Here is an 8,623-nt window from a genome sequence, read left to right as displayed (position 1 = left end):
TCTCAGTTCAAAGGATAGACACACCCCTAAGCTGCCTGTATGGGACTGCACTAACTGCTTCATCTACAAAATTATTATTATTGCTACTGCTATTATTATTATTATTAATACTTGGCATAGTGCTTTCTATGTAATATTATATATATGTGTGTTTGTATACACATGCACACACACACACACACCAACACACACATTTAATAGTAGTAGGGACTAGTATTATTAACAGGTGAGGAAACTGAGTCACAAAGAAGTTAGATTACCTACCCCAAGTCACCCAGCGAATAAGTGGCAGAGGTAGGATTTGAACCAAGGGAGTTTGGCTCCAGAATCATGCCCTAAACCAGTCTTGCATAAAGTAGCTAGACTTGAAACTTTTTTTGTGCTGGTCTGTGAGATAATAAGGACGTTACAAAAAATTGTAAATCTATGCACTGCTTCTTTCATTAAGAAAGTCTTCTTATGAAAAAATAGCAGCTGAGCTAACCAGTATGCTCTTTTGGAGCTGAGTTACATTCTGGTGCAAGCTCTTTATCTCCTTGGGAAACAGTAACAAACAGTTGTAGAGTAGCAATAGTCAGCTATACTTTGGGTAGCATTGCTAAGCCATTATGCTTTGCTGCCTCCTAAACTACCTCCCATGGAAGACACAGCATTCACGGCTCTTGAGCAGAACCATGACTATTAACCAAAGGTGTTTGAAGAAGTCAGTACCGGTCAAACACTATCAAAGGATATCTCAATTCCAAAGAAAATCTTAAAAGGATGAAAGGATTTCCAAGTCCCAGCCCACCCATCCCAAGCAGCATTTAATATCTGTAAGGCATAGAAACCTCCATGGGAACAAATCCTTTCCAGACGAGTGTACAAAAAGGCATCTTCTAGAGTGACAGCTGGAGCCCTTTGTAATTTAGCTTAGCTTTGAACCCACTCTAGTAGGATGCAAAATAAGCCAAATTATAGTTACTCTCTCAGAAAGAGATAAGACTTCAAGATTTGTCTTTTCTTTTATATGGATGACCTGAAGCTATTGCCAGAAGAGAGTGCTCAATTACAAAGCATGCCTGAAATAAGATCCGGTTTCAATCAGTCAATTAGTATGGAATTTGGATGGGATAAATGCAATTTCATGTGCCAAATGTGAAAAGGTAAAGAACAGCAAACACATGCAAGTCTTTAGAAAACTAAAGTTCCCGGGGGCTTATATGTTAGAAACTGCAACAATTTTTCTAGGGAAACACCAGAAGAATGCAGTAACTCACAACAAAATCTTGCAAATAATCGGACACATTCTGAAGATGCAACTCCACACTGATCATATGCTGAGACACAGTGTAGTACAGTGGTCAAATGTGGGCTCTGGGTCAATTCCTGGCTCTGCTGCTTATAGACCTGTGACCAGGAGTGTAATACCCACATCTACTATTTCTTTATTTGCAATGACATCTGCCTAATAGAGATCATACGAGGATAAACTAAAATGCTAAGCAGAGTTTCTGGCACAGAGGAAGCAGCGCTCTATGAGGGTTAACCTTGATTATCAATGAGTGCATCGATCACACCAACTGTAGCTTTCCCTTTTTAAATTTGGGAAGTCATGCTCCTTTCCAAAGCCTCAGTTTCACCGCCACCTACGTCATCACCATCACCTCCATTGTTACTGCCTCCACCACCAGCACCATTATCATCACCTCCATCCCCATCATGGCCACCACCATCGCACCCACTGCTACCATCACTAGCACTTGCAAATCAGCACTATGATCATCAGCACCATCAATCCACCATCACTGCCACTACCATCATCATCACTAAAACCACCATCATTATTCCTATTACTCTTATAACCACCTCCACCTCTGTCACCACCACTATCACCACCAACTCTACCACCACTACTATCATCATCACCACCACCACCACCACCATTATCCCTAGCATACAACGACACAATTCTCATTTTGTGATTATTACAAAACCAAATACCTGTCATTTGGACAGCTTCTATTCCCATAGTAGCAAAAGCTACTTCTACTTTTCTCTACTCCTTTCCGGGTTCATCTTTCTCCAGAATATTTGAGAACATGAGACTTTTGTGACACTTGCATTGCGATGTTGATCAAGATTGCCCCAGCTTTTCCACTGGTACTTACTGCTTTCTGCTGCACTCAACATGCTTCATGTCACAGCCAGAAACCCAGGCTTCTGCGTGTTCCTCAGTGCTATGCTTATGGATCTACACTTGTGCCTGCTTTCCACTGTGAATGTCACTGACGCTCATCTAGTTTCCTAGAATAGCCCAATACACTAGAATACATAGCCTTCAAGTCAGACCTAGATTCAAATCTTGACCTTGCCTCTAGCTTTATGACTTTAGGCAAGGCAACGTACCTTTCTGACTTTCAGGTTTGTTTATCATTTCATGGGAATTAGGAGGAATCATAAATGAGGTCATGACTGTGAAAGTACTTAGGACTCCATTTAGCATAAAGCAGGAGCTGAAAAGGCGCAAGTTTCCCTTTCCTGTACCACTTACTCAGTCAATCCACAAAGCTGTGGTTCTCAAACTTTGAGAAATATCAAAATCACCTTGAGATCTTGCTAAAATCTGGACTTCTGAGTCCCACCCCCAGATTTCTGATCGAATAGGTTTTAAATGAATCCTAAGAATGTGCATTTCTAACAAGTATCCTCGCCCACTTACCTACCATGTGATACTTGTTCTTCTGGTCCAGGGACATGTTGAAAACCACCTCTGTATATAAACAGCAAAGAGAAAAAAAAAGCTGATCAGTAAAATTTGAAGATAAAAGTCTAACACACATACAAATGTTGTTTTTAAAACCATAAGCAATAGTCAACCCACCTGTTTAAGGAAAACTGTGAGGGATCTCAACAAGTGATTCAATGATGGAGTGTGCAAGTGTCATTTTCACACTGTAGTGAATGTTGCCAATGTTCCTTCATGCCCCTTTTCCCTCTTATTCCCACCAGCTCCCTGTGAGCTTTCACTCCCAATATCCAGCACTTGAATTTTTTTACCAGCTTTGCCTACAAGTCTTGATAGCTGAAAGAGCCTGGGGCTTACATATTTCTGGGTTAAGCCTTTGACTAATGACTGGTCTATACAGCTAAACAAACACTCCAGCTCCTTGCCCCAGCGAGGGATGACTTTCAGGTTACACCTGCCCTGTGCCCTGTGAGAACAAAGCCAACGTTACCCTTCACAGGACTCTGACTGATACTGCTCTTGCTCTGTTTCTTTGACCTCCTTCTTTTCCAGGTCTCATCTCTTTAGTTCTGTACAACTTTTACTTGGAATCCCTTTGTTTTTCTTATATTTTTTATTTACAATTGACACAATAATTGTGCATATTTATGGGGTGCAATGTGATGTTTACATAAATGTGTAATAATCAAATCAGGGTAATTAGCATATCTATCACCTTAAACAATTCTTTGTGATACATTCAAAAACATCTCTTCTATTTTGAAATATATAACAGATTATTATTAACTCTAATCATCCTGCTATGTAATAGGGTACTAGAACTTGTTTCTCTTATCTAAATGTAGCTTTGTACCCACTGACCAATCCCTCACCATCCCTCCTTCCTCCATACCATCACCATTCTCTGATAACCACTATTCTGCTTTCTACTTTTACGAGAGCAACTTTTTAGGCTCCACATATAAGTGAGGTCACGCAGCTCTTGTCTTTCTGTGCCTGGCTTATTTCACTTACTGTAGTTTTCTCCAGGTTCATCCATGTTGTCACAAACAACAGGATTTCATTGGTTTCTACAGCCAAATAGTATTCCACTGTGTATATATACCACATTTTCTTTTTCCATTCATCTGTTGATGGACAGTTAGGTTGGTTCCATAGCTTGGCTAATGTGAATAGTGCTGCAATAAACATATGAGCACAGGTACTCAACATACTGACTTCACTTCCTTTGCATAGGAAATCCCACTACCTAGTAATGGGATTTCTGAAGCATATGGTAGTTCTATTTTCAACTTTTTTGAGGAATTGCCATCCTGTTTTCCACAATGGCTGGACTAACTAACATTTCTACCCACAGTGTGTAAGGGTTCCTTTTTTCATATTCTCTCCAATGTGTGTGTGTGTGTGTGTGTGTGTGTGTGTGTGTGTGTGTGTTCAATAGTAGCCATTCTGATTGGAGTGAGGTGATATCTAACTGCAGTTTTGATTTGCATATCTCTTGGTCATCTGTATGTCTTCCATTGAGAAATATCTATTCCGGTCTTTTGTCCATTTTTTGAGGTATTTTTGTTGTTGTTGTTGAATTGTTTGAGTACCTTATCTATTTTAATTATCCATCTTTTAGCAGCTATATAGTTCCCAAGTATAATCTCTCATTCTGTAAGTTATCTCTTTGCTTTGATTAATTTCTTTGCTGTGCAGAAGCTTTTTTGTTTGATGTAGTCCCATTTGTCTATACTTTTATTGTCAATGCTTTTGAAGTTTTATCCAAATAATCTTCACCCAGACCCGTGTCATAGAACTTTTCCCCTATGTTTTCCCTTATTAGTTTTGTACTTGTCGGTTTTTAATTCAAGTTTATAATCCATTTTAAGTTAATTTTTGTATCTAGTGAGAGATAAAGGTATAATTTTATTCTTCTGCATGTGGCTATCCAGTTTTCCCAGCACTATGTTTTGAAGAGACTGTCCCTTCCCCATTGTTATACTTAACATCTTTGTCAAAAATCAGTTTGCTATAGAAGTGTAGGTTTATTTCTGGGCTTTCTAGTTTATTTCATTGTTCTACATGTCTGGTTTTATACTGGTGCCATGCTGTTTTGGTTTTCTTGTTTGTCTGGGAAAGTCTTTATCTCTCCCATGTTTTGATGAATAACTTTTCTGGTTACAGTATTCTTGATTGGCCAGTGTTTTTTTGTTCAGCACTCTGAGTATATCATCACACTTGCTCCTGGCCTGTAAGGTTTTCACTGAGAAGTTTACTGCCAGGTGAATTGTAACTCCTTTATGTATTATTTGCTGCTTTTTTCCGACTGCCTTAAGCATCCACTCTTTATCTTTTACTTCTGAGTGCTTAATTATAATACGTCTAGGGGGTATACTTATTTGGGTTGAATCTGGTTAGTGACCTTTGACTTTCCAGTACTTGGATATCTCTATCTTTATCCAGGTTTGGGAAATTTTCTATTTTTACCCTTTTGGCATTCTCAAGTTTCTGCTGAATCTCAATAACCTGAATATTTGCTCTTTCGATGCTGCCCCATAGTTCCTATAAGCTTTCTTCATTCCTTTTTATTTTTCTTCTCCTCTTACTGTGTATTTTCAAATAGCCTGTCTTCAATCTCACTAGTTCTTTCCTTTGCTTTATAAATTCTGCTGTTGATGCCCTCTATTGCATTTTTCATTTGGTTCATTGTATTTTTCAGCTTTAAGACTTCTGTTTGATTTTTTATTATTATTTCAGTCTCTTTAAGTTTCTCTGATAAATTGCTGAATTGTTTCTCTATATTATATTGAAGTTCATTGAGTTTCCTTAAAACAGCTATTTGGAATTCTCTGAGAGACCATACTACTTTAAGGTGTCTTATTGTGTTCATCTGGTAAGGTCATGGGGTCCCCAAATGTTCCTGATGCTTATGGGTGTGTGATAATGTAAACACGTTGAAGGATAAGACATTTATTTCAGTTGTCACAGTCTTGCTTCTTTGGTGCCTATTTTCTTCAGAGAATCTGTTGTTTAACCACAGAGACTAGCATTGTGCCAACAAACTCAAAAACTAGTTTGTTAAATTGATGAAAGAATGAATTATAATTCTGCCACTTACAAGCTATGTGAAGTTGGGTAAGTTTTCTTGTTTATTAGTTTTGGGGAAAAAAATACCTATCCTAAAGGTTCTGCTGTGACAATTCAATTTTTTAAAGATCTATAGAAGCATCTAGAATATGGTGCTTGCAACTCGATAGGTTCTCAATCAGTTTTGGTTACTTGTTCTGTCAACTTCTCTACCCCCATGTTTTAAGCACGGGCATGGGATAGCCCATGTGCACTTGGGAAATACTGTCTGGGAAACCTGGAATCCATGTCAAATAAAGTGAAGTGGAAGAAATTGAACAATTCACCACAGTTGTACGGTAACAATAAACCAACCAACCACTTTGTGTGGAAAGCCCACCCACACACTTCTTTCCAGAAGTGCCACTTTACCCACACCCCACATGTACAGAAACCTGCCTTGCTTTTCCCAGACAACATGCACTGTTTCCAGACCTGCTAAGTCAAAGGTGAGTATATTTTTAAAATACTTGAAACTGAGAAAAAGAAAAAAAAATTGAACTGAGATTCTTGCTAGGGAAAACAATATTACATATTCCCTGAAACGTTTCCATGCTATTAAAAAAGGAAGGAACTCTTCATTACCATATTTATTATCAAAGCAAACTCCCTTTAATCTATTGTTTTGTTCATCTCTGATTTTCAGCAATTCACATCTCCCTGATGAAGTCTAATTTCCATAAATGCTTTACAGAATTCAAAGAGGACAGATTTTTGGATCATGCTAATATTATTAATAAATGCTAAGAGGGTGTAACAAAATTAATGAGGAAATTTAATAATTCTCCTATTGGAATTTCCTTTCCATGTAGCTCCCAGGGGGAAAATGTTAGCAAGCACTTTCTGTAGACAATACTGTTTAATGGAAACTTTGCAAAAATTAGAATTAGGCCTTTGGTGAACAGGGATCTTTAATTTAATTTGTTTTTACTGCCAGAACACAGGGAGTTACTCACGGTGGATTGCACCACCAGGCAGCCCGTTAGAATTAAGTTTTGTTGTGATCACCAGGGTAATGACTTCTCCAAGACCTGGTGTTTGGAGAACAGCGTGGTTTAGTTATTGCGGGAATCGTAAATGGCATTAATAAAGTCCTGGAGGAGCCATCGCATTGCAGAGCAGCCTTATAAACACAGGAGGCCAGTCACTTGTCACATACTTGAGAGGAGAGAAGGGGATGGCTGTAATGCATTGGGGGAGGGGACGAGGCAGAGAATTCAGAAAGGAAAGAGAAGGAGAAAAGAGGGGAAAATGAGATCCCTTGCTTTCACTTGAACTTTTCCTCTTAAGGTGTGTCTCCAGTTTAAGATAGAAAATTAAAACCCTTTGCTGCTAACACCCAGTTTTCTGTCCTGATACTGATACTGTTGCTTGCAGCTCTATAATACAGAGCCAGCCTCTCTGGAGATATCCTGAAAAGGTGAGGCTTAAATGCAAAACTGCCACTGCTCAGTATCTACCCAAAGGAATGGAAAGCAGGGACTCAAACAGATATTTGTATACTCCTATGCATAGCAGCACTATTCACAACTGCCAAAAGGTGGTAACAACCCAAGTGTCTATCAGCAGATAAATGAATAAAGAAAATACACACAATGGAGCATTATGCAGCCTTGAAAAGGAATGAAGTTCTGACCCATGTTACAACATGGATGAACCTGAAAGATACTATGCTAAATGTAGTAAGCCAGTCACGGAAAGACAAATAGTGTATGATTCACGTATCTAAGGCACTTAAGGTAGTCAAATTCAAAGAAACAGACAGAATAGGCATTTCCAGAGGGCAGGGGGAGGGAAATACGGAAGTCATTGCTTAAGGGTTACAAAGTATCTGTTAAGTTAATGAAAAGTCTGGGAAATAGTGATAATGGTTACACAACATTGGGAATGTAAAGCGTGCCACTGAATTGTACACTTAAACATAATTAAAATGGCAAATCTTATATTGTATATCATGTTAGCTATTTTATCATGATAAAGGATGGGGAAGGAGACCCAGGCTTTGGGAATCTCTCTTCCTCTTTTCCCTCTCTTCCTTCTATCCTCACCTCTCATCTGTAACTCTCCGTTTCCCATGCCTTGATTATATGAGGTGAGATGAGCAGAAGTGCATGGCTCGTAGTAAGTGCTCAATAAAATGGGCATCCCGCCTCGCCCTCAGCTTTCTGTCAATAAAATAGGCATCCCGCCTCGCCCTCAGCTTTCTGTCAATAAAATTATATAAAGTTCAGTATCTATATCCCTTTATCTTGTTGATTTTATTTATTTCTTTCTTTCTTTTCTTTTTTGTTCTTTCTTTGTTTCTTTCTTTCTCTCTCTTTCACTCTTTCTTTTCTTACAAAAAAAGGTGTTTAAATTATTTTTATTGAAAGAGAGCCTAGTTCTTTCAGAAAACCTTTTTCTGGCCTTCACTGAGATGTGTTAATTTCAGACACAGGGTGGCGAGCAGGCTTTTCAAATGGCCACTTGTTCAGAGAACAATTTCACTTGGAATTCAGTTCATAAAAAATAGTGCAGAAAGCCAAAAGAGAATCAACTCATTTCACCCCGTTCCCAAAGACAGGGCAGCTTCTGATTGGCACTTGTCACCACAAAGGCTGTGGGACTGAAGTTGAATGCTGGCAAGTTTCGGGATCTCTTGAACCCGAGAGTTAATATGAAACATTAGCAAGGAAAAATAGGTTTTACTGTCTCATCTGCAAAAAGCATCATCAGGTAAACTCTCGTTCCTGGGAGAGAAAGTGAAGGCCCAGGTGCTTTAATAATTTTGACTTAGAGATTTAG

This window comes from Callithrix jacchus, chromosome 5 (genome assembly GCF_049354715.1).
Source record: "Callithrix jacchus isolate 240 chromosome 5, calJac240_pri, whole genome shotgun sequence".
Lineage (NCBI taxonomy): Eukaryota > Metazoa > Chordata > Mammalia > Primates > Cebidae > Callithrix > Callithrix jacchus.
Note: the sequence above shows the minus strand (reverse complement) of the source record.